This window comes from Erinaceus europaeus, chromosome 13 (assembly GCF_950295315.1).
Source record: "Erinaceus europaeus chromosome 13, mEriEur2.1, whole genome shotgun sequence".
In the NCBI taxonomy this organism is placed as follows: Eukaryota; Metazoa; Chordata; class Mammalia; order Eulipotyphla; family Erinaceidae; genus Erinaceus; species Erinaceus europaeus.
The window spans coordinates 90,087,135-90,112,269 of NC_080174.1; the positions used below are offsets into that span (position 1 = coordinate 90,087,135).

Genomic DNA, 25,135 nt, shown 5'->3' on the forward strand with positions numbered 1-25,135 from the left:
AGTGGCTTGACAATACCATACATGTTTAGGAAAGGGGCTGGGAAGAGTAGGAACTTCCTTAGCAACTGTTGCGAGGGTTTTGACTGGTAAGATTACTAATACCCTGCAGGTAGGGAGGGTCTTGAGGGTAGAAAGAAGATAGATCAAATGGAATGGGTGAGGAAGTGGGGGGAGGATCTTTCAGACAAAACTGATTATGTAGATAAGGGAACAGGCCATAGTATGCAGGAATTCAGGATGCTTTGTGAGGCAGGGAGTCTGATAAGACAAGGCAAACCTTGGGGGCTCTCGTGTCCCTCCTTGGTCAACCTCTCAGTAGAGAGAGAGAGACTGACAAGATAGATGTACCCCTCAGGTCAAGACCTGCCTAGCTCAGCCACATCCTCACAATTTCCCTACACATATTTAGCACAGTATATAATTCAGAGATTACATTTAGCACAGTATATAATTCAGAGATTATGAGAAACTGAAAACAACAACAGAGACCTATGGGATGACTTCAAAAGAAATAATACGTGCATTACTGGCTTATCAGACGAAGAAAGAGAGGGAGAAGAAGAAAGCATTCTTCAGGACATAATAGCTGAAAACCTCTCTAGTCTAAACATCATAAAAGACATAAATGTTCAAGAAGCCCAGAGAGTCCCAAACAGAATTAACCCAGACTTAAAGATACCAAGAAACATCATATTTAGAATATGATAAAGAAATAAGGATAAAGGATCCTGAAGTCTGCAAGAGAAAAACAAAGAGTCACCTACAAAGGAAAACCCAGAAGATTAGCAGCAGACTTCTCCACACAAACACTACAAACCAGAAGAGAATGGTAAGATATCTATCGTGTGCTCAATGAGAAAGGCTTTCAACCAAGACTATTGTATCCTGCTAGACTGCCATTCAGATTACATGGAGGCATAAAAATCTCAGACAACTAACAACTGAAAGAATCAACTATCACCATGCCTGCCCTGAAAGAAGTTCTGAAAATTCTCTATAAACAGACCACCATTCTTCTTCTTCTAGCGTTTGCCCTTCTTCCATAGCCAGTCAACAGCATCAGGTTGAGCCTGATGTACAGTTTCGAGACCTCCTTTGAATCTGGAGAGGTGGCAGTCATTGACTATGTGGGTCATAGTCTGTCTGGAGCCGCAGTGGCAGTTCGGGTCGTCTCTGGCCCCCCAGCGATGGAACATAGCAGCGCACCGGCCATGGCCTGTTCTTTAGCGATTGAGGAGGGCCCAATCATAACGTGCTAGGGCAAAGCCGGGTTGACGCTTGCAGGGGTCTGTGATGAGGTGTTTGTTCTTTACCTCAGCTGACTGCCAACTCTGTTTCCAAGAGTCTGGAACAGAGAAGTTCAGTGTAGGCATAGGGGACCAGATTGGGTGACAAGACGTCAAGCGTTGGACAGGGTGGGCGAAGATATCCGTGTATATTGGCAGGTCCGGTCAAGCATAGACGTGGGAAATGAACTTAGATGATGCCGCATCCCGACAAATATCTGGCGGGGCGATGTTGCTAAGAACTGGCAGCCATGGAACCGGGGTGGAATGGATGGTTCCAGAAATGATCCTCGTGGAGGAATATAATTTGGAATCGACCAAGTGGACATGGGGGCTACGGAACCATACTGGGGCACAGTATTCTGCAGTGGAATAGCATAATGCCAGAGATGATGATCGTAGTGTGGAAGCACTCGCGCCCCATGAGGAGCTGGCCAGTCTTGCAATGATGTTATTCCTCGCGCCCACCTTTGCTGCAGTTTTTATGAGATGTTCGTGAAATGACAGAGTGCGATCAAGAGTAATGCCAAGATAGATTGGCTGGGCTTCATGCCGGATTCTCGTATTGCCAAGCTGCACAGTAAGCTCACGCGAGGCCGAGGCATGGTGTAGATGGAAAACAAATGATACTGTTTTTGCACTGCTAAGGATTAGTCTCCATTTTTTACAGTAATCAGATATCAGAGACATGTCTTTCGTGAGTGTTTCCTCGAGGATGTCGAACTTGGATGCCTGAGTTGCACAGCAGATGTCATCGGCGTAGATGAACTTCCTTGAAGAAGTTTCTGGGAGGTCATTGATGTAAATATTAAATAGTGTAGGAGCCAGAACAGAGCCCTGGGGGAGGCCACTTGAGACAAGTCTCCATCTGCTAGACTTGTCACCCAGATGCACCCGGAATCTTCTGTTTTGGAGAAAAAATGATATAGTGTTGGCCACCCATGGAGGCAGGCATCTTGAGATCTTGACTAGGAGCCTTGACTTGTCATAGGCTGCTGTGAGATCAACAAATACAGCACCCATCTTTAAATTCTTCTGGAATCCATTTTCAATGTAAGTTGAGAGGGCCAGGGTTTGTTCACAGGTAGATCTTCCTGGGCAGAAACCAGCTTGGGCAGGTGATAGGAATTTCTCTGTAAGAAGAGAAATATGTGACAGAAGCAGTCTCTCAAGGAGTTTGTAACATGGAGAGGAGAGAAATTGGTCTATAGCTGGTGGCCAGTGTTGGGTCTTTCTTTGGTTTCAAAAGTGCTATTATCTTCGCACGACGCCAAATTTTGGGCATAGATTCAGATTCCAAGATGTGGGACAGGAATGAAGTGAGCCACTTCTTTGCCGCTGGACCCAAGTTAAGAATGAGTTCTGGGGTGATGTTATCATAGCCAACAGCTATTCCCGGTTTAACCTTCTTCAAAGCGTCTTCCAGTTCAGACAGTGTAAAGGGAGAGAGTTTTGGAGATGGACAAGATAAATGGAAGTGGGATGACCACTCATGGGAAATTTCTCTTTTCCAGACTGGGTCGATCTTAGCACGTCCAACTTGAGTTAGGTGACTGGCCACTGAGTTTGGAGATACGGGAGGATGGGAGACGGGAGGGGGTTGGCTACCGGCACCCAGACTATGAAGAAGCTTCCAGGCCTTCCTAATTGAGTGGGTGAAGTTCAGACTTTCTGTGAGTTGTTGCCAGTGGGCTTGGCGTGCTGCATCCAGGGAGGCAATGAGATGGTCAGCCACATCTGGGTCGCCCGACTCATCATACTGCTTTAGTAGTTGCTCGCATTCAGCATCAAGACAAGGCGTATAGTTAGCACATCTCCCACGAGGAATGGCTTGGGAAGCTGCTTTGAAGACAACCTTTAATAGGCCATATTTCAAAACACTCCAGAAATCTACAAGAATGGCATTAAAATATCTTCAATCTTTGATATCAATACATGTCAATGGCCTGAACTCACCTATTAAAAGGCACAGAGTACTCGGATCAGAAAACACAACCCAACAATATTCTGTCAATAGGAAACCCGATCTTGGATGGACCAGGAAACCCACCTTACTCAACAAGACAAACACAGACTCAAAGTGAAAGGATGGAAAACTATTATACAAGCCAATGGCTTAATGCTCAGGGGATCAGTCAATCAAGAGGATTTAACAATTATTAACATCTGTGCACCCAATTAGAAGACATCTAAGGGGCCAGGTGGTGGTGCACCTGGTTGAGCGACATGTTACAGTGCAAAAGGACCCAGTTTCAAGCCCCTGGCCCCCACCTGCAGGGGGAAAGCTTTGTGAGTGGTGAAGCAGAGGTGCAGGTGTCTCTCTGTCTCCTCCTTCCCTCTCAATTTCTGGCTGTTTATGTCCAATAAATAAAGATAATAAAAAAAATTTTAAGAAAAGAAAAAGCCATCTAAGTGCATCAAACATCTACTGAAAGAGCTACAGCAATATATTAACAGCAACACAGTCATAGTAGGGGACTTCAACACTCCACTCTCTCAGCTTGACAGATCATCCAGGCAGAAAATCAGTAAAGATATGAGGGAGCTAAATGAGGAGATAGACTAAAATTATTGGACATTTTAAGAGTTATTCACCCCAAGAAGATAGAATATACATTTTACTCAAGTCCACACAGGTCATTCTCACAGATAAACTGTATGTTAGGCCACAAAGACAGCATCAGAAAATTCAAGAGCATTGAAATCATCCCAAGCATCTTCTCAGATCATAGTGGAATTAAACTTAACAATCAACAAAAGATTAGTAATAGTCCCAAAATGTGGAAGCTCAACAGTACACTACTTAACAACTATTGGGACAAAGAAGAAATCAAAATGTTTCAAGAGCTCAATGAAAGTGAAGACAGAACATATCAAAATATTTGGGACACAGCTAAGGCAGTCCTGAAAGGGAAGTTCATAACAATACAAGCATAATTAAGAAACAAGAAAAAGCACAAATAAACAGCCTGAATGCACACCTTAAAGACCTAGGAGAAGAAGAACAAAGGAACTCTAAAGCAATAAGAAGGACAGAAAAAACTAAAGTTAGGGCAGTAATAAATAACATTGACGATAAGAAAACCATACAAAAGATCAACAAAATTAAATGTTGGTTCTCTGAAAGAGTGAACAAATCAACAGACCTTTAGCCAAACTCACAAAACAAAAAAGGAAGACGCAAATAAATCAGATCACAAGTGAAAGAAGACATATTAGAAAAGACACCAAAGAAATTCAACATATCATTCAAGACTTCCATGAACAACTCTATGCCACCAAGCTAAAGAACCTAGAAGAAATATGCGAATTCCTAGATACCTACAAATTTCCAAAACCAAATAAAGAACTAGATAACATGAACAGACACATCACAGCTAATGAAATTGAAACTGTTATGAAAAACCTTCCCAAGAATAAAAGTCCTGGACCAGATGGTTTTACAAATGAATTCTACAAAACCTTCAAAGAAGAAATAATACCTCTACTTTTAAAAGTCTTCCAGAAGATTGAAGACACTGGAATACTCCCTTCTAGCTTCTATAAAGCCAATATCACTCTGATACTAAAAGCAGACAGGGACACAACCAAAAAAGAAAACTACAGACCAATATCTCTAATGAACAAAGATGCTAAAATATTGGACAAAATTGAAGCCATCTGGATACAGCAGTATATTAAAAAGATTGTTCATCATGATCAAGTGGGGTTTATCCAAGGGATGCAGGTTGGCTTAATAAACATAAATCAATCAATGTGATCTATCACATCAATAAAAGCAAGACCAAAAACTACATGGCCATATCAATAGATGCAGAGAAGGTCTTTGACAAAATACAACATAACTTTATGATCAAAATGCTACAAAAAGTGAGAATAGATAGAAAATTCCTGAAGATAGTGGAATCTGTTATATAGTAAACCTACAGCCAACATCATACTCAATGGTGAAGAACTGGAAGCATTTCCCCTCAAATGAGGAACTAGATAGGGCTGCTCACTATCACTATTACTATTCAGCATAGAGTTGGAAGTTCTTTCCATAGCAATCAAGCAGGGGCAAGGAATTAAAGGGATACAGATTGAAAGAGAAGAAGTCAAATTCTCCCTATTTGCAGATGACATGATAGCATACATAGAAAAACCTAAGGAATCCAGCAAGAAGCTTTTGGAAATCATCAGGCAATACTGTAAGGTGTCAGGCTACACAATTAACATTCAAAAGTCAGTGGCATTCTCCAATGCAAACACTAAGTTAAAAGAAATTGAAATTCAGAAATCAACTTATTTTACTATCACAACAAAAACAATAAAATATCTAGGAGTAAACCTATCAAAAGAAGTGAAAGACTTTTAAACTGAAAACTATGAGTCACTACTCAAGGAAATTGAAAAAGACTCAAAGAAGTGGAAAGATATTCCGTGATCTTGGGTTGGAAGAACTAACATCATCCAAATGAATATACTACTCAGAGCCATCTACAAATTTAATGCTATCCCCATCAAGATCACAAGCATATTTTTAGGAGAATAGAACAAATGCTTAAAATGTTTATCTGGAACCAGAAAAGACCTAGAATTGCCAAAACAATCTTGAGAAGAAAGAACAGAACTGGAGGCATCACACTCCCAGATCTCAAATCATATTATAGGGGCATTGTCATTAAAACTGCTTTGTACTGGAACATGAATAGACACACTGACCAGTGGAATAGAATTGAGATTCCAGAAGTAATCACCCACACCTATGGACATCTAATCTTTGACAAAGGTGCCCAGACTATTAAGTGAGGAAAGTAGAGTCTCTTCAACAAATGGTGTTGGAAAAAATGGGCCAAAACACACAGAAAAATGAAGAAATTGAAAAAGAAAAAGTTGAAAAACAAGATCAGAAGAGAAAACACAAGCAGAACGTGAACGGGAATTGGTGTATTACACCAAAGTAAAAGACTCTGCAGTGGGTTGGGGGGAGAATACAGGTCCAAAAAGGATGACAGGGGACCTAGTGGGGGTTGCACTGTTATATGGAAAACTGGCAAATGTTATGCATGTAGAAACTATTGTATTTACTGTCAAATGTAAAATATTAATTACCCAATAAAGAAATAAAAAAAGATGAACAGTTTCAATTCAATCCTGGCTTGCATGGATTTTATCTGACAGCAGCTTTGACATCGCATCCACCACTAAGGTGCCTGACCACCTCCTTGGAGGCCCTCTCCATAACTGACTGCAGCCTCCTAGAGGCTGAGATGACCTGCCTGTCCTGGTGACCGAGCCTCATGCAGCTCAGAGACCTGTGTCTCAGAGGCACCAGTCTGACCCACTCAGTGGAGCCCCTGCAGCTCCTGCTAGAGGGTTGCGCAGCCACCCTCCAGAACCTGGACTTAAGTCTGTGTGGGATCCTGGACTCCCAGCTGGAAGCAATCCTGCCTGCCCTAAGCTTCTGCTCCCAGCACAGGACCCTCAACCTCCATGGGGACCGCCTCTTCATGGCCGTGCTGGAGAAGCTGCCCCAGAACAGGGCTGGGCTGCCTGCCTGGAGTCTGGAGGTCTGTCCTGCCCCCTGGAGAGTTACAGACCTCAGGGAACTCTCCACACCTGGATATTCAAACTGCTTTGCATTGAGCTGATGAAGTTCTGAGGGACCTAAGACACTCTTGTTCCATCTTCTTGAGCATGAACCCATGTACTTTCTGTGGTCAGAGTGTGTTCTATAACTGGGAGCCTGTTATACTCCCTGGATACTGCTGCAAATTTTCTCTTATAAAGATTTGTCTAGGGCAGGTGTAGATAGCATAGTGGTTATGCAAAGAGACTCTCCTGCCTGAGGCACCAAAGTCCCAGATTCAATCCCCCCCACCACCATAAGTCTGAGCTGAACAGTGTCCTGGTAAAATTAAAAATAAATAAATAAATAAAGATTTGCCTAATATAGGAGGCACGGTTCAGTGGTGGACTATTTGCCTTTTAGTAAGGATTAATTTCATTTTTATATATTTATATATTTTTCCTTTTGTTGCCCCTGTTGTTTTGTTGTTGTTATAGTTATTATTGTTATTGATGTCATTGTTGTTGGATAGGACAGAGAGAAATTGATAGAGGAGGGGAGACAGAGAAGGGAAGAGAAAGATAAACACTTGCAGACCTACTTCACTGCCTGTGCAGTGACTCTCCTATAGGTGGGGAACTGGGGGCTGGAACTGGGATCTTTACTCAGGTCCTTGTGCTTTGTGTCACGTGCACTTAACCCACTGCACTACCATCTGACTCCCATAAGGATTCATTTCAATCCCTTACTTCATATGGAAATTAAAATGGAAGATAAGGAGTGGGAGAGAGAGAAAGAAAGGAGAGGTCACTGTATGGAACCTCTGCAGGGTAATTCACCCAATAAAGACATTTAAATTCCACTAAAGAGCACCTGAATTCATCTGTCATGCACATTTTTAGTACTTTTTGACTACCGCTATTTTTCATTTCTTTTTTAAATGTTTTGTATTATCTTTATTTATTTACTGGATATAAACAGCCAGGAATTGAAGAAAAGGGATGGATAGAAAGATACCTGCAGCCCTGCTTCACCACTCTCAAAGCTTTCTCCCTGCAGGTGGGGAATGGGGAGTTGAACTTGGGTCCTTGCACATTATAACATGTGTGCTCAACCAGGTGCACCACCAGCTGACCCTTTCAATATATATATAGATATAGATATAGATATAGATATATATAATATATATATATTATATATATAATATATATATATATATTTATAAAATCAGCACTGCTCAGCTCTGGCTTATGTTAGTGCGAGGGACTGAACCTGGGACTTTGGAGCCTCAGGCATGAGTCTCATTGCATAGCCATTATTCTATCTACTACACACTTTTATTTATTTATTTTTATACTTATTTATTTTCCTTTTTGTTGCCCTTGTTGTTTTTATTATTGTTGTAGTTATTGATGATGTCCTTGTATGAAAGGACAGAGAGAAATGGAGGGGGGAGAGACAGAACAGGGGAGAAAAGGATAGACACCTGCAGACCTCCTTCACTGCCTGTGAAGTGACTCCCCTGCAGGTGGGGAGCCAGGGCCTCAAACCAGGATCTTAGTCAGTCCATGTCTTTTAATTGTTTTTAAATTACTGTTTTATTTAATTTCTTTATTTCTTGGATAGAGACAGCCAGAAATCAAATGGGAAAGGAGTGACAGAGGAAGAGAGACAGAGAGACATCTGCAACACTGCTTCACCATTCTTGAAGCATTCCTCCTGCAGATGGGGACTGAGGGCTCTAACCTGAGTCCTTGCACGTTGTATGTAACATGTGTGCTCAACCAGATATGCTACTGCCCAGACCTTATTTTGTTTATTCATGAGGAAGATGGAGAGAGATCACTCTGGTACAAATTCTGCCTGGGATTGAACTCAGGACCTTCTGCTTGAGAGTCAAATGTTTTATCCACTCTGCAACATCCAGGACCACAAGATGTTGTATTTCACTTAGCTTTGCGGTGGGGGCACTGAGGTTCCTTACTGTCTGTAAGTGTGTGGTTAGCATGAAAGCAATGAGGTGTGAGCTGGAAACACCTGACTTGTTTGTTTGCCACAAGTCCAAATGTCTTGTAGCCCCCACTAGTTCAACTAACTACTGATGAACTGGGTGGATTTTCCCTCATGGAATTTCACCTCAGGTGAGTTACTTTGGAAGTTAACTTTATATATATTATTTATTTTTGCTTTTTTTTTAATAATTAATTTCTTTATTGGGGAATTAATGCTTTACATTCAACAGTAAATACAATAGTTTGTACATGCATAACATTCCCCAGATTCCCATTTAACAATACAACCCCCACTATTTCATTCATCATTTTTCATGGACCTGTATTCTCCCCTTCCACCCACCCCAGAGTCTTTTATTTGGGTGTAATACTCCAATTCCATTTCAGGTTCGACTTGTGTTTTCTTTTCTGGTCTTGTTTTTTTATTTTTGCTTTTGTTGCCCTTGTTTTTTTAATTATTTTTGTAGTTATTATTGATGTCATCATTGTTGGATAGGCAGAGATAAATGGAGAGAGGAGGAGGAAGACAGAGAGGGGGAGAGAAAGACACCTGCAGACCTGCTTCACCACCTGTGAAGCGACCCCTCTGCTGGTGGGGAGCCAGATGCTCTAACTCGGATCCTTAACGCTGGTCCTTGTGCTTTGTGGCACATGAGCTTAATTCCCTGTACTACCGCTCCACTCCTGGAGGTTGATTTCAACATGGCATCCACCCACTCATGCTTCTTTCAGTAAGGATGCAGTGCTGCTTTGGAAAATGTCTGGCCCTTGCCCTATAGTTCATAGTATATGGCTTCTTCTCTTGCACTCTTGTGTTGTCAGCACAGGATTCTAGTAGGATGGTAGTGCTGGGCTTGTTCAAAATCCCACCCTGATATTTGACAGAGGACAGTTCCTTACATTAAAGGTCCCTTTCAGATTATAATGTGTTGTCATACAGTGGGTGTCTTTCTTGGTGATGGCATGTGTCTGTCTCATCACTGTGGTGTTGTGTCCTTTTGTCTTCAGCTGGAGGAGTCAGTTTGTCTGAATTTCAGGTCTGTTTTCATTTGAGCCATGTTTTTGTGAAGATTTGCAGTTTGCCTGGAAGGAGGTAATAAGCCCATATTCTCCCCCTGTGTAGTTAGGTTGACCTAACTCTCTTTGTGACATTTTGCAGAAGACTTTTTTTGTGGCAGTAATGATAATCTCTGGCAAATTATTCTAGCTAAAATCAAGAACAGATTAAAGTTTTCCCTGTCTACTAAGATTCATCACTTCCTACATTGGGAAAACTCATACTTTTTTTTAAGTGGAATAATCATGGAGCCCTTGAGCTTGCTCTTAATCAAATATTTCTGAATAAAGATGTGTTTCCATTTGTTAATCTGAAGCTCCACCGCCATTTCTATCACCAGAAGGTGAAGAAAGTGGGGGGAACACTACAATACACTACATAAGAAGTTCTCCCATTTTCTCCCTGCCCCCATGTATGGAAAGAGGACTGAAACCCAGGTCCTTGTATGCACCAGGAATTGTGTGCCCTACTGGAAGTCATCTGCTGCCCCGCAGACCTTTATTTTGATTTCTTTCCATATGCCACTGCTGTGTGCATAATGCTATTTTACCTTTAACATTTTTTGGTCCTCTTGTTCACAAAGTGCTCAAGTGTGATTAATTATGGTAGTTTAACTGAAGAGGAAGAGAACAGCTAACTGGGGCCACTCCTCAGCCCCTCCCATGGGCTTCTATAGTGACTTCTACATGGAAGAATTACAAGTGGAGTAAGGTTACAGGGAGCAGATGATCATTTTGGGGGAGAAAGTAAGGGCAGAAAAGGAGAGATATTCCACCAAAGTAAAAGGGTCTGGGGGAGGGCTCAGGTCCTAGAACATGATGGCAGAGGTTGAATTCTTATGCGGAAAACTGAGAAATGTTACACATGTACAAACTCCTATATTATACTGTAGACTATAAACCATTGATTTCCCCTCTCAATAAAAACAAAGATTAGGACTTCCGGAGGCGGAGCTATGAGCAGCAGATCGCTTTCTCTCCTCTCCTATCCTCTCCTCTCCCGGATCAACTAGGAATACCAAAGGAGACCATCTGGGACCGAAACAAGACAGGACTACAATGACCACAGGAACCCAGTAAATCACCAGTGAGTACAAACACGCGTGGCTGGTGACAGAGATGAGAGAGGGGCCTAAGGAGAGATAGTGACTGCTAACAGTTCAACAGTTTAGCAGTTGAGATACCACCTACAGTCTGCTCCACCAACAAGGGAAGAGCTGAAGGGAGAAGAGGACTCCCCAGAGACTCACCAAGTGCAACTCTGAGTCTCCATTGCTACTACCCTCAGAATCTGGAGCAGCAACAGGGAGGGACACCAGGGGACAGAGATATAACCAGGAAACTCAGGAGAAGACCTATACCTCGGTAGCATAGCTGAGGGGCTGTGAAAGTCTCTTTGCATAACCACTGGTTTATCTCTGCCACACCCTGCTTTGTCTCTTGGTCAGGAGTCAGTGATTAAGCTAAGAAGCCTATTGATAGTTTAAACGTCCTCAGGCTCCCATAGCCTACAGGGAAGAAAAAAAAAGAGGCTTTTACACCACTGAGCTCCAACTTAGGGATTGAAAAAACTGTTAACTTCCACCACTGTAAACCCTTTAATTAACTTACTTAGACACAAGTCAATCCAGGCAACAGTGACCAATAATTTGAAAAGTACTAATAAAGGGAACTCATAACATAATATATAAAATGGTTAAAACAACTTCTTCTTCTAGCGTTTGCCCTTCTTCCATAGCCAGTCAACAGCGTCAGGTTAAGCCTGATGTAAAGTTTCGAGACCTCCTTTGAATCTGGAGAGGTGAGGGTCATTGACTATGTGGGTCATAGTCTGTCTGGAGCCGCAGGGGCAGTTCAGGTCGTCTCTGGCCCCCCAGCGATGGAACATAGCAGCGCACCGGCCATGGCCTGTTCTTTAGCGATTGAGGAGGGCCCAATCATAACGTGCTAGGGCAAAGCCGGGTTGATGCTTGCAGGGGTCTGTGATGAGGTGTTTGTTCTTTACCTCAGCTGACTGCCAACTCTGTTTCCAAGAGTCTGGAACAGAGAAGTTCAGTGTAGGCATAGGGGACCAGATTGGGTGACGAGACGTCAAGCGTTGGACAGGGTGGGCGAAGATATCCGTGTATATTGGCAGGTCCGGTCAAGCATAGACGTGGGAAATGAACTTAGATGATGCCGCATCCCGACGAATATCTGGCGGGCGATGTTGCTAAGAACTGGCAGCCATGGAACTGGGGTGGAATGGATGGTTCCAGAAATGATCCTCATGGAGGAATATAATTTGGAATCGACCAAGTGGACATGGGGGCTACGGAACCATACTGGGGCACAGTATTCTGCAGTGGAATAGCATAATGCCAGAGATGATGATCGTAGTGTGAAAGCGCTCGCACCCCATGAGGAGCTGGCCAGTCTTGCAATGATGTTATTCCTCGCACCCACCTTTGATACAGTTTTTATGACATGTTTGTGAAATGACAGGGTGCGATTGAGAGTAACGCCAAGATAGACTGGCTGGGCATCATGCCGGATTCTCGTATTGCCAAGCTGCACAGTAAGCTCACGCGAGGCCGAGGCATGGTGTAGATGGAAAACAGATGATACTGTTTTTGCACTGCTAGGGATTAGTCTCCATTTTTTACAGTAATCAGATAAAACAACAAGAAAAAATATTGGAGACTCGAACCAGGACAAGAGTCCAGCTAAAAGTCCTCCAGAGGGTGAAGCACAAAACAACGAGTTCAACATCCAAACAATAGCTAAGGAAATAATAACAGGAGTGAGTAAAGAATTTGAAAAAATTGTAATCAGAAATGCAGGAACAACAAATGAGAATATGGAAGAAAATTCTAATAATCTCATGGTTATTAGAGAGGTGAAAGCTGAAATCGCTGAGCTAAGAAGGCAACTAGCTGAACAAGCTAAAACAGTATCAGAACAGGGAAACAAAACAGATGAACTCCAGAAAACAGTAGAGGGAAGAGAGAATAGAATAAATGAGGCTGAAGACAGAATTAGCAAGATTGAGGATGAATTAGAGACAACTAAAAAGTAAGAGATCTCAAAAAGAGATTAAGAGATGCTGAAAACAACAACAGAGTCCTATGGGATGACTTCAAAAGAAACAATATTCGCATTATTGGCTTACCAGAGGAAGAAAGAGAAGGAGAGGAAGAAAGCATTCTCCAGGCCATAATAGCTGAAAATTTCTCTAGTCTAGACAACACCAAAGACATAAAGATTCAAGAAGCCCAGAGGATCCCAAACAGAATTAACCCAGACCTAAAGACACCAAGACATGTCATACATAGAATGGAAAGGAATAAGGATAAAGAAAGGATCCTCAAGGCTGCAAGAGAAAAACAAAGAATCACCTACAAAGGAAAACCCATAAGATTAGCAGCAGACTTCTCCATACAAACACTACAGGCCAGAAGAGAATGGCAAGATATCTATCGAGTGCTCAATGAGGAAGGCTTTCAACCAAGAATACTATATCCTGCTAGACTGTCATTCAGACTAGATGGGAGCATCAAAACCTTCTCAGACAAGCAACAGTTGAAGGAATCAACCATCACCAAGCCTGGCCTGAAAGAAGTTCTGAAAGGTCTCCTATAAACAACCAGACCACCACAAATAGGACATATATCAAAACACTCTAAAACTCTACAAGAATGGCATTAAAATATCCTCAATCTTTGATATCAATAAATGTCAATGGCCTGAATTCAACTATTAAAAGACACAGAGTAGGAAGATGGATCAGAAAACACAACCCAACAATATGTTGTCTACAGGAAACTCACCTAACTCAACAAGACAAACACAGACTTAAAGTGAAAGGATGGACAACTATCATACAAGCCAATGGCCCACAAAAAAGGGCAGGAACAGCTATTCTCATATCTGACAAGATAGACTTTAAAAAAGATAGGAATGTACACAACTTAATGCTCAGAGGATCAGTCAATCAAGAGGACTTAACAATTATTAATATCTATGCACCCAATGAGAAGCCATCTAAATACATCAAACTTCTACTGAAAGAGCTACAGCAATATATTAACAGTAACACAATCATAGTAGGGGACTTCAACACCCCACTCTCTGAACTTGACAGATCATCCAGGAAGAAAATCAGTAAAGACATAAGGGAGCTAAATGAAGAGATAGATAAACTAGAACTATTGGACATTTTCAGAGTCATTCATCCCAAGAAACTGGAATACACATTTTACTCAAATCCACATGGATCATTCTCAAGGATAGACCATATGTTAGGCCACAAAGACAGCATCAGCCAATTCAAGAGCACTGAAATCATCCCAAGCATCTTTTCAGACCACAGTGGAATTAAACTAACACTTAACAATCAACAAAAGATTAGTAACAGTGCCAAAATGTGGAAGCTCAACACTACACTTCTTAACAACTTCTGGGTCAAAGAGGAAATCAAGGAAGAAATCAAAATATTTTGTGAGTTCAATGAAAATGAAGACACAAGCTATCAAAATATTTGGGACACAGCTAAAGCAGTCCTAAGAGGGAAGTTCATAGCTATACAAGCACACATTAGGAAACAAGAAAAGGCACAAATAAACAGCCTGATTGCACATCTTAAAGACCTAGAAGAAGAACAACAAAGGTATCCTAAAGCAACCAGAAGGACAGAAATGACTAAAGTTAGGGCAGAAATAAATAACATTGAGAATAGGAAAACCATACAAAAGATCAATGAAAGTAAATGTTGGTTCTTCGGAAGAGTAAACAGAATCGACAAACCTTTAGCCAGACTCACAAAACAAAAGAGGGAGAAGACCCAAATAAATCGGATAGTAAATGAAAGAGGAGATATCACAACAGACACTGCAGAAATTCAACATATCATGCGAGGCTTCTATGAACAACTATATGCCACCTTGCTAGAGAACCTGGAAGAAATGAATGATTTCCTAGATAGCTACCAACTTCCAAAATTAAGTCAAGAGGAAGTGGATAACATGAACAGGCCCATCACAGCTAATGAAATTGAAACAGTTATCAAAAATCTCCCCAAAAATAAAAGTCCTGGACCAGATGGTTTTACAAATGAATTCTACAAAACCTTCAAAGAAGAACTAATACCTCTACTTTTAAAAGTCTTCCAGAAGATTGAAGACACTGGAATACTCCCTGCCAGCTTCTATGAAGCCAACATCACCCTGATACCAAAAGCAGACAGGGACACAACCAAAAAAGAAAACTACAGACCAATATCTCTGATGAACATAGATGCGAAAATATTGAACAAAATTCTAGCCAACCGGATACAGCAGTATATCAAAAAGATTGTTCATCATGACCAAGTGGGGTTTATCCCAGGCATGCAAGGTTGGTTTAATATATGTAAATCAGTCAATGTGATCCACCACATCAACAAAAGCAACACCAAAAACCACATGGTCATATCAATAGATGCAGAGAAAGCCTTTGACAAAATACAACATCCCTCTATGATCAAAACACTACAAAAAATGGGAATAGATGGAAAATTCCTGAAGATAGTGGAGTCTATATATAGCAAACCTACAGCCAACATCATACACAATGGTGAAAAACTGGAAGCATTTCCCCTCAGATCAGGTACTAGACAGGGCTGCCCACTATCACCATTACTATTCAACATAGTGTTGGAAGCTCTTGCCATACCAATCAGGCAGGAGCAAGGAATTAAAGGCATACAGATTGGAAGAGAAGAAGTCAAACTCTCCTTATTTGCAGATGACAATAGTATACATAGAAAAACCTAAGGAATCCAGCAAGAAGCTTTTGGAAATCATCAGGAAATACAGTAAGGTGTCAGGCTATAAAATTAACATTCAAAAGTCAGTGGCATTCCTCTATGCAAACAATAAGTTAGAAGAAATTGAAATCCAGAAATCAGTTCCTTTTTCTATAGCAACAAAAACAATAAAATATCTAGGAGTAAACCTAACCAAAGAAGTGAAAGACTTGTATACTGAAAATTATGAGTCACTACTCAAAGAAATTGAAAAAGACACAAAGAAGTGGAAAGATATTCCATGTTCATGGGTTGGAAGAATTAACATCATCAAAATGAATATATTACCCAGAGCCATCTACAAATTTAATGGTATCCCCATCAAGATCCCTAGCACATTTTTTAGGAGAATAGAAAAAATGCTACAAATGTTTATCTGGAACCAGAAAAGACCTAGAATTGCCAAAACAATCTTGAGAAAAAAGAACAGAACCAGAGGCATCACACTCCCAGATCTCAAACTGTATTATAGGGCCACTGTCATCAAAACTGCTTGGTACTGGAACATGAACAGACACACTGACCAGTGGAATAGAATTGAGACCCAGAAATGAGGCCCCACACCTATGGACATCTAATCTTTGACAAAGGGGCCCAGACTATTACATGGGGAAAGCAGAGTCTCTTCAACAAATGGTGTTGGAAACAATGACTTGAAACATGCAGAAGAATGAAACTGAATCACTGTATTTCACCAAATACAAAAGTAAATTCCAAGTGGATCAAGGACTTGGATGTTAGACCACAAACTATCTGATACTCAGAAGAAAATATTGGCAGAACTTTTTTCTGCATAAATTTTAAACACATTTTCAATGAAACGAATCCAATTACAAAGAAGACTAAGGCAAGTATAAACCTATGGGACTACATCAAATTAAAAAGCTTCTTCACAGCAAAAGAAACCACTACCCAAACCAAGAGACCCCTCACAGAATGGGAGAAGATCTTTACATGTCATACATCAGATAAGAGTTTAATAACCAACATATATAAAGAGCTTGCCAGACTCAACAACAAGACAACAACCCCATCCAAAAATGGAGAGAGGACATGGACAGAATATTCACCACAGAAGAGATCCAAAAGGCTGAGAAACACATGAAAAAATGCTCCAAGTCTCTGATTATCAGAGAAATGCAAATCAAGACAACAATGAGATATCACTTCACTCCTGAGAATGTCATACATCAGAAAAGGTAGCAGCAGCAAATGCTGGAGAGGGTGTGGGGTCAAAGGGACCCTCCTACACTGCTGGTGGGAATGTCAATTGGTCCAACCTCTGTGGAGAACAGTCTGGACAACTCTCAGAAGGCTAGAAATGGACCTACCCTATGACCCTGCATTTCCCCTCCTGGAGATATATCCTAAGGAACCCAACACATCCATCCAAAAAAATCTGTGTACACATATGCTCTTGGCAGCACAATTTGTAATAGCCAAAACCTGGAAGCAACCCAGGTGTCCAACAACAGATGAGTGGCTGAGCAAGTTGTGGTCTATATACACAATGGAATACTACTCAGCTGTAAAAAATGGTGACTTCACCGTTTTCAGCCCATCTTGGATGGACCTTCAAAAAATCATGTTGAGTGAAATAAGTCAGAAACAGAAGGATGAATATGGGATGATCTCACTCTCAGGCCGAAGTTGAAAAACAATATTAGAAAAGAAAACACAAGTCGAACCTGAAATGGAATTGGAGTATTACACCAAAGTAAAAGACTGTGGTGGGTGGGTGGGTAGAATATAGGTCCATGAAAGATGATGAATGACGTAGTGGGGGTTGTATTGTTAAATGGGATTCTGGGGAATGTTATGCATGTACAAACTATTGTATTTACTGTTGAATGTAAAACATTAATTCCCCAATAAAGAAATAAATTATTTTTAAAAAATGAAAAGGAGAAAGTACCATCCCCCACACCACATAGCCATGGTCACATATTAGGAGAACTGGATCTTAATTTTTCCCCACACATAATCCCAACAGAGAATTGAGGAGAAAGCATGATTTTCAGGAATTTTAAACTTTATTCAGGAAAACTGAGAACATCCACATTAGGTTTTGTGAGAGAAAGACCCAAAGATGTGGTTTACCAACATCCAAACCCCACCTTCACCATCTGTTACACCCACACATGTCACCAAAACATTTCTTGTGCAACAATTTCCCTCTGACAGGCACAGAGGTGTTCTGGCCTGGTGCAGCAGTGGCTGTGTTCCCCCAGGTACTTCCTCTCATTTCTGACTGCAACACTATGAAACCCCAGAGATAAAATACATAAAATAAATGAATAAAGTAAATAAAAGTAAAATAAATGAATAAATTGAGAGAGAATGTTGTTGGCAAAACAATGAAAACCAGGAACTTTTTTCTTTTCAAAAGGAGTTCATGAGAATTTCTGTGTGGACTGAAGGGATGGAGTTCTGGAAACTGCACTTGTTTGCTTCTTACATGAAGATGAGAAGCATTTGCCCTCCAAATCTATCGGGAAGGGTGAAAGTTTGTCTGCCTGTGTGCTGACCTTCAGAAGCTGAAATGTATACCTCTACAAGGACTCACATTCTTAGGCTGTGACTCAGTTCTACAAAATTGGGGCAAAAGCATAATGGTTATTCAAAAGGACTCTCAAGCCTGAGGCTCCAAGTCTCAAGGTTCCTTCTCCAAACCCACTATCGCTGAGCAGTTGTAAATAAATAAGTACACAAATAACCCATTTTGACAGTGTATGACTTTTTCATATGTGTGAGACAGGTTTTAGCCCAGCCCCCACCGTCTTGAAAATGTAGTCTCTTTCAATCTGCCTCTTTCAGAAAAAAAAGAATGTAAATCACAGATCACTTTTTCTAGTGAGAAGATATTCTCTTTTCTTTTCTCCTTTGTAAGATATATTTATTTGGGGTGGGGTAGACAGTATAGTGATTATGCAAAGAACTCTCTGGCCTGAGGCTCCAAGGTCTCAGGTTAAATTCTCCCCACCATCATAAACCAGAGCTGAGCAGTACAGTGAAAATATTTTTTTTTCCTCCAGGATTATTGCTGGGCTCAGTGCCTGCACCATGAATCCACCGCTCCTGGAGGCCATTTTTCCCCTTTTTGTTGCCCTAGTTGTTGCAGCCTTGTTGTGGTTATTATTGCCATTGTTGACGTTGCTTTGTTGTTGGATAGGACAGAGAGAAATGGAGAGAGGAGGGGAAGACAGAGAGAGAGAGAGGGGAGAGAAAGATAGACACCTGCAGACCTGCTTCACCGCCCGTGAAGCGACTCCCCTGCAGGTGGGGAGCTGGGGGCTCGAAAAGGGATCCTTACGCTGGTCCCTGCGCTTTGCGCCACATGCGTTTAACCCACTGTGCCACCTCCTGACTCCCAATGAAAATAATTTTTTAAAGTATTTATTTGTTGATGAGCAAGAGAGAGTTAGAGTGCCAATTTGACACGTGGGAATTCCCGGAATTGAACTCGGAACCATATTGCTAGAGTCCAGAGCTTTGTACACTGGACCATTTTCTAGGCTTGGGAATTTTTCTTGTGAAAACCAAAAGAAATTCACTTTGGCTCCAAGGGTCAGACTGTCTCATCTGACCAGCTCCCTTTTAATTTCTTATCATTTTAAAAAAGATTTTATTTATTTATGAGAAAGATAGGAGGAGAAAGAAAGAACCAGATATCACTCTTGGCACATGTGCTGCTGGGGATTGAACTGAGGTCCTCATGCTTGACAGTCCAAAGCTTTACCACTATGCCACCTCCCAGACAACTCCCTTTTAATTTCTAAACTGTGCATGGTCCTGGAGGTGGCACAGTGGACAGACTGCTGGACTCCCAGGTCTTGATCAATCCTTGGCATCACATATGCCAGAGCCATGTCCAGCCTCTTTCTCCTTCTCTCTTAAAAATTAAGTCGGAAACTATGGTTGATACTGAAATGAAAGATTTGCCATCAGGGAGCCTGGCAGTAGCTTTTATAGGAGGAGCTTTTGCGAGAATGGGAAGGGGGAGGAGTAACCATAGCACTCCAGGATAGGATAATAACTATCGTGAGAATGGGAGGGGGAGGAGTAACCAAAGCACTCCAAATATCAGGGGGAAATAGACAATGCCCTGAGGGCACAACATGGTGGAACAGACACTCCAAAAATGTCCCAACACTCGAAGGAACTAGCAGTGGCCTGAGGAGACAGCATGGCAGATGTGACTGCATCTGCACAATTTCCCAGCACCCTGCAGGTGGGGAGCTTAGGGTTCAAACCGGGATCCTTATGCAAGTCCTTGCATTTTACGTCAGTCCTTGAGCTTGACCCACTGTGCTACTGCCCAATTCCCAGGAATACTTTTTCTAATGACAGTGATTTTATATGTGAAAAAAACATTATAAATTTTATCATAGCTATTCATTGTTGACATCAGTAAGTTCTCAGTACAAAGTGAATCTTTTTCATATATTAGAATTTAAGACAAAGAATCAAAGTATGTACTCATATTCCTTACATTTATGGAATATTCAGAGGTATGGATTCCCTGATATATCATGGAACTGTGATCCCTACAATTATTTAGATATATTTACTTATATATTAACAGAAGATGGAGAAATAGATAATAATCCAGAACATATCTCTATCCCATGTAGTGCAAAAGCTCACACCTGAGAACTATTATATTTAGCAACTAGCCTCTGCACCATGTCTCAGGTTGCATCTCTCTAATCTTTAGTACACAACTTATGCTCAAAAGTTTGATTTCCACTGTGAATATATTCATGTGTTTGAAAATTAGTGGAACATCTGAAAGTTTTGCTACTTTCATAGGGTTTTGCTTCACTGTGAATTCTTTCATGTCTACAAAGAGGGCCAGATAACAGAATGATTTAAACACTGCTTACATTCATCAAATTTCTCTTTATTGTGAGTTATTTCATGCTGACAAAAATGACAGGGAGAATCAATGTTTTTCTGTTTACTTTCATTGAGTTTTTCTCCACTGTAAGATCTTTCATGTCTCCAAAGAAAACTGGCTTAAATGAATGTTTGACTACATTGTTTACATTCATAGTAATCTTTATCTCCACTGTGAGTTTTTTCATGTAACTAAAGAGAACTAGAATCCGTGAATGCTTTACTACATTGTCTATGTTCATGGGGTTTCACTCCAGTGTGAATTCTTTCATGTCTCTGAAGATGACTGGAAAAACTGAATGTTTTACTACATTGTTTATATTCACAGGGTTTCTCTCTACTGTGAATTTTTTCATCTGTCTGAAGATTACTGGGAACAACTTAAAGTTTTACTACTCTGTTTACATTCATAGGGTTTCTCTCCACTGTGAGTTCTTTCATGTCTCCAAAGACTACTGGAACAACTGAATGTTTTACTACATAGTTTACATAGATAGGGTTTCTCTCCACTGTGAGTTCTTTTATGTCTCCGAAGACTATTGGAACAACTGAATGTTTTACTACATAGTTTACATTCATAGGGTTTCTCTCCACTGTGAGTTCTTTCATGTCTCCGAAGATTACTGGATTGCCTGAATGTTTTACTAATAGTTTACATTCATAGGGTTTCTCTCCACTGTGAGTTCTTTCATGTGTCTGAAGATTACTGGAACGACTGAATGTTTTACTACATAGGTTACATACATAGGATTTCTCTCCACTGTGAATTTTTTGATGTGTCTGAAGATGACTGGAACGATTGAATGTTTTACTACGTTGTTTACATTCATAGAGTTTCTCTCCACTGTGAGTTCTTTCATGTGTCCTAAGATTACTGGATTGCGTGAATATTTTACTACATAGTTTACATTTGTAGGGTTTCTCTCCACTGTGGATTTTTTCATGTGTCTGAAGATGACTGGAACAACTGAATGTTTACTACATTATTTACATTCATAGGGTTTCTCTCCACTGTGAATTTTTTCATGTGTCTGAAGATGACTGGAACAACTGAATGTTTTACTACATAGTTTACATTTGTAGGGTTTCTCTCCACTGTGAATTTTTTCATGTGTCCGAAGATTACTGGATTGCCTGAATGTTTTACTACATAGTTTACATTCATAGGGATTCTCTCCACTGTGAATTTTTTGATGTGTCTGAAGATGACTGGAACAACTGAATGTTTTAATACATAGTTTACATTCATAGGGTTTCTCTCCACTGTGAGTTCTTTCATGTTGCTGAAGATAATTAGAATAAGTGAATAATTTGTTGTATACTTCACATTCTTGAGATTTTCTACCATTCTGACTTTCTTTGCCCTCAGAGATTTTCACAGTTGTATTACTATAAAATAATGAATAATTAATTAATGATATTTTCATTAACAAAATTGAAATTGAGTCTATTTTTTAAATGCAGGATATTATTTTACTTAAAAAGCTACAAAATCAGACATTAACAATAGATTTGAATAAAAACATATATTGAAAAATACCACAAATATTCAAAATTATAAAAAGATCTCAAGTTAAAAATAAAGTTAAAAAGTTGGTGAAAAAAAGGGCTGGGCAGTGGCGCAATAGGCTGAGCACACATACTACAATGCTCAAAGACCTGGATTTCAGACCCTGGTCCCCACCTGCAGGAGGAAAGCTTTCCAAGTGGTGAAGTAGGAATGCTGGAGTCTCTTTGCCTTTCTCCCTATCTACCCCTTCTTCTTGATTTCTGGTTGTATCTATCCAAAAAATAAATAAATAAATAAGATAAAAATTGGTGAAATCAACAAGGGGGAAAAAAGGAACATAAATAAGTAAATAAATGTTTTTAAAAATGGTGAAATCTACATACTTTGTTTACTTAATTTATTTATTTTCTCTTTTGATGCCCTTGTTTTTTATTGTTTGTAGTTATTATTGTTGTAGTTATTGATGTTGTCATTGTTAGATAGGACAGAGAGAAATGGAGAGGGAAGGGGAAGACAGAGAGGGTAAATAAAGAGAGACACTTGCAGACCTGCTTCACCACCTGTGAAGTGACTCACTTGCAGGTCAGGAGCTGGGGGATCGAATGGGTCTTCTATTTGCGCCATGTGTCCTTAACCTACTGCACTACAACCCAACTCCATAAATACTTTCATATAAATATATTATGCCAAAACTAATGATATCTTTACAGGTATTTTGTATGTTTAATCTAACTAGTATTTGTTAATAGCAAGTTTAGGTTTCTGTTGAAATTTTTATTGAAAAGATTTATCTTTTCTCTAAGTATCACAAAAATATAGATATTCATACATTGAAGATATTCTTATTGTTTCCAAGTGTACTATTTTATAAATACTAAGCATCTTTGCCCCCCATTTTATAATTTAAGTTTAGTTGTTACATGTGAGAATGATTTTACTATGAAGTGGATAAAAGACAGATAATGTAGAACATCATTATGGTACTTTTGTTGCCAGTGACTCAAATGAAAACTTTGGTCATATAGATAACATACTTCTTCTTTGACTCACTTGTCCAACCAAATATTCTATAACCTATTCATGAAGTATTTTGATGAGCTTATTTGAAAAATTTATTTGTTGTAGTGATTACAAATTTCATTTTCTTAATAAATTGTATTCAAAGGGTGCTATGCAATTATTAAATCAGAGCACACAATGAAGAACCCATGAGTTTACTTATACAAGGAAACCATGCAGGCACCAGATCTCAGTAAATTACACAGAGACAACATTTTTGAAAACACAGAGGCTTTTAAGATGGTACATCACACTTCATTGTAAATGTATCTCTCACCTTTGTTTACTCCCAGGCAAGTTATGCTGCTCTTTGGTAGAATGTTCTTGTATCTTTTCTAAAATTACAAAATATAAATGTATTAGAAATTATAAAAGTAAGTTGACTTTTTGATCCATCGTGACTCATTGTCATACCTTGCTCACTTAACAGTGTCTCCATTCTACATTGCTGAACAAAAAATGATTTGTTTTCTGGTTGAAAAATTAAGGCGATTATAGTGACCAATTGAAAGAAAATTTCTGAAGTTTTCACACATCACATCTCTGTAGAGTTTCTTCTCTGAAGGATTCAATAGTCCCCACTCCTCTTGAGTGAATATCACAGTTACATCTTCATAGGTCACTGAGCCCTAAAATGTGTGCAATATTTTCTTGTGAGAAAATGTGAGTGACAACAGATTATCCATTCAGTCTCTATTTTATTAAGTCTGTGAATTATTGTTTCATCTGAAAACAGGTCTTCGGTGACTTAAGCATCAAATACCTCTTAATCATTGTCTAGAAGTTGGTATATTGATTAGAATACTGAACATTCTTTCACTCAGGCCCTGAGTACAATCCCTGACATCGCATGTGACAGAGAGATATCCCTATTCTCACTATTCCCTCTCTATAGTTTTGTAATTAGTTAATAATAAATCCTTAGAGAGTGGGGGTATAGCATAATGGTTATGCAAAGAGACTTTCATGCCTGAGGCTCTCAAGTGCCAGGTTCAACCCCCCACACCGCCATAAGCCAGAGCTGAGCAGTGCTCTGTTAAAAAATTTTTTTAATAAAATAAATAAATAAATCCTTAGAGGACTGTGTGGTAGTACAACTGATAGGGTGCTCATGTTGCCATATAAAAGGACATAGATTTGTGGTCCGGGAGGTTGTCCAGGGATCAAGCTTTGGACTGTCAAGCATGAGGTCTTGAGTTTGTTCCCTGGTAGCACATGTGTCAGAGTGATGTCTGGTTCTTTCTCTCTCCTCCTATCTTTCTCATAAATAAATAAAATCTTGAGAAAAAAGGACTTAATTTCAATATCCTTGTTATCACATGCATGGGCTGAGGGGGAACACTCTTCACAAGTGGTGGAGCAGTTTTTGACATTTTCTTCCTTATTTAAAGGGAGATTTTTATATATGTAAAGAGAATTTGATTGGGAGAGTTAAGTAGAAGTTAACTATAATTGAACCTATAGTCCCGAGGAATTAGAACTCAACATCTGGTGTATCTTCTTACTATCTTCAGTTCTTTTCATTAAAAGAAAATAAACATTAATTTCATTTATTAAATATGAAAACAATTTCATATGACACACAGAGATAGAGATATCTCCACTTTCTAACTCACTTTCTATATTAAATCCTCTTCACCTACATAAAACTCAAAAATATAAATAAGAAAGAAAATGGCCACTGGGTGTAATGAATTTAAAATGAATCCACAGTGATAAAAGAAAGATGGCATAAAAAATAATCCATGATGATTATGATAGGTTTGTTATAAATGAAACATCTCTAGCCACACATAGCTCTTTATAAAATTAACATCATGGAAGCATGGAAATTATACTATTTAGAGTGATCATACCACACTAGGCTTCTCTGTGTAGAGTTAGTGTCCAAAATCAAAGTTAAAACTGCAAGAATATTATACAAATAAAGTAATTATT

General features: G+C 39.8%; 1 protein-coding gene across 1 annotated transcript in view; it reads right to left on the reverse strand.

The window, feature by feature from the left end:
- Positions 1 to 25,135, reverse strand: part of LOC107523368 (zinc finger protein 709-like) — a 486,341-nt gene that overhangs the window by 325,326 nt on the left and 135,880 nt on the right. Inside the window, exon 3 of the mRNA XM_060206423.1 lies at positions 23,475 to 23,532. The gene's annotated coding sequence lies outside the window, so the exon portion shown is untranslated. The remainder of the gene's footprint in view (positions 1 to 23,474; positions 23,533 to 25,135) is intronic.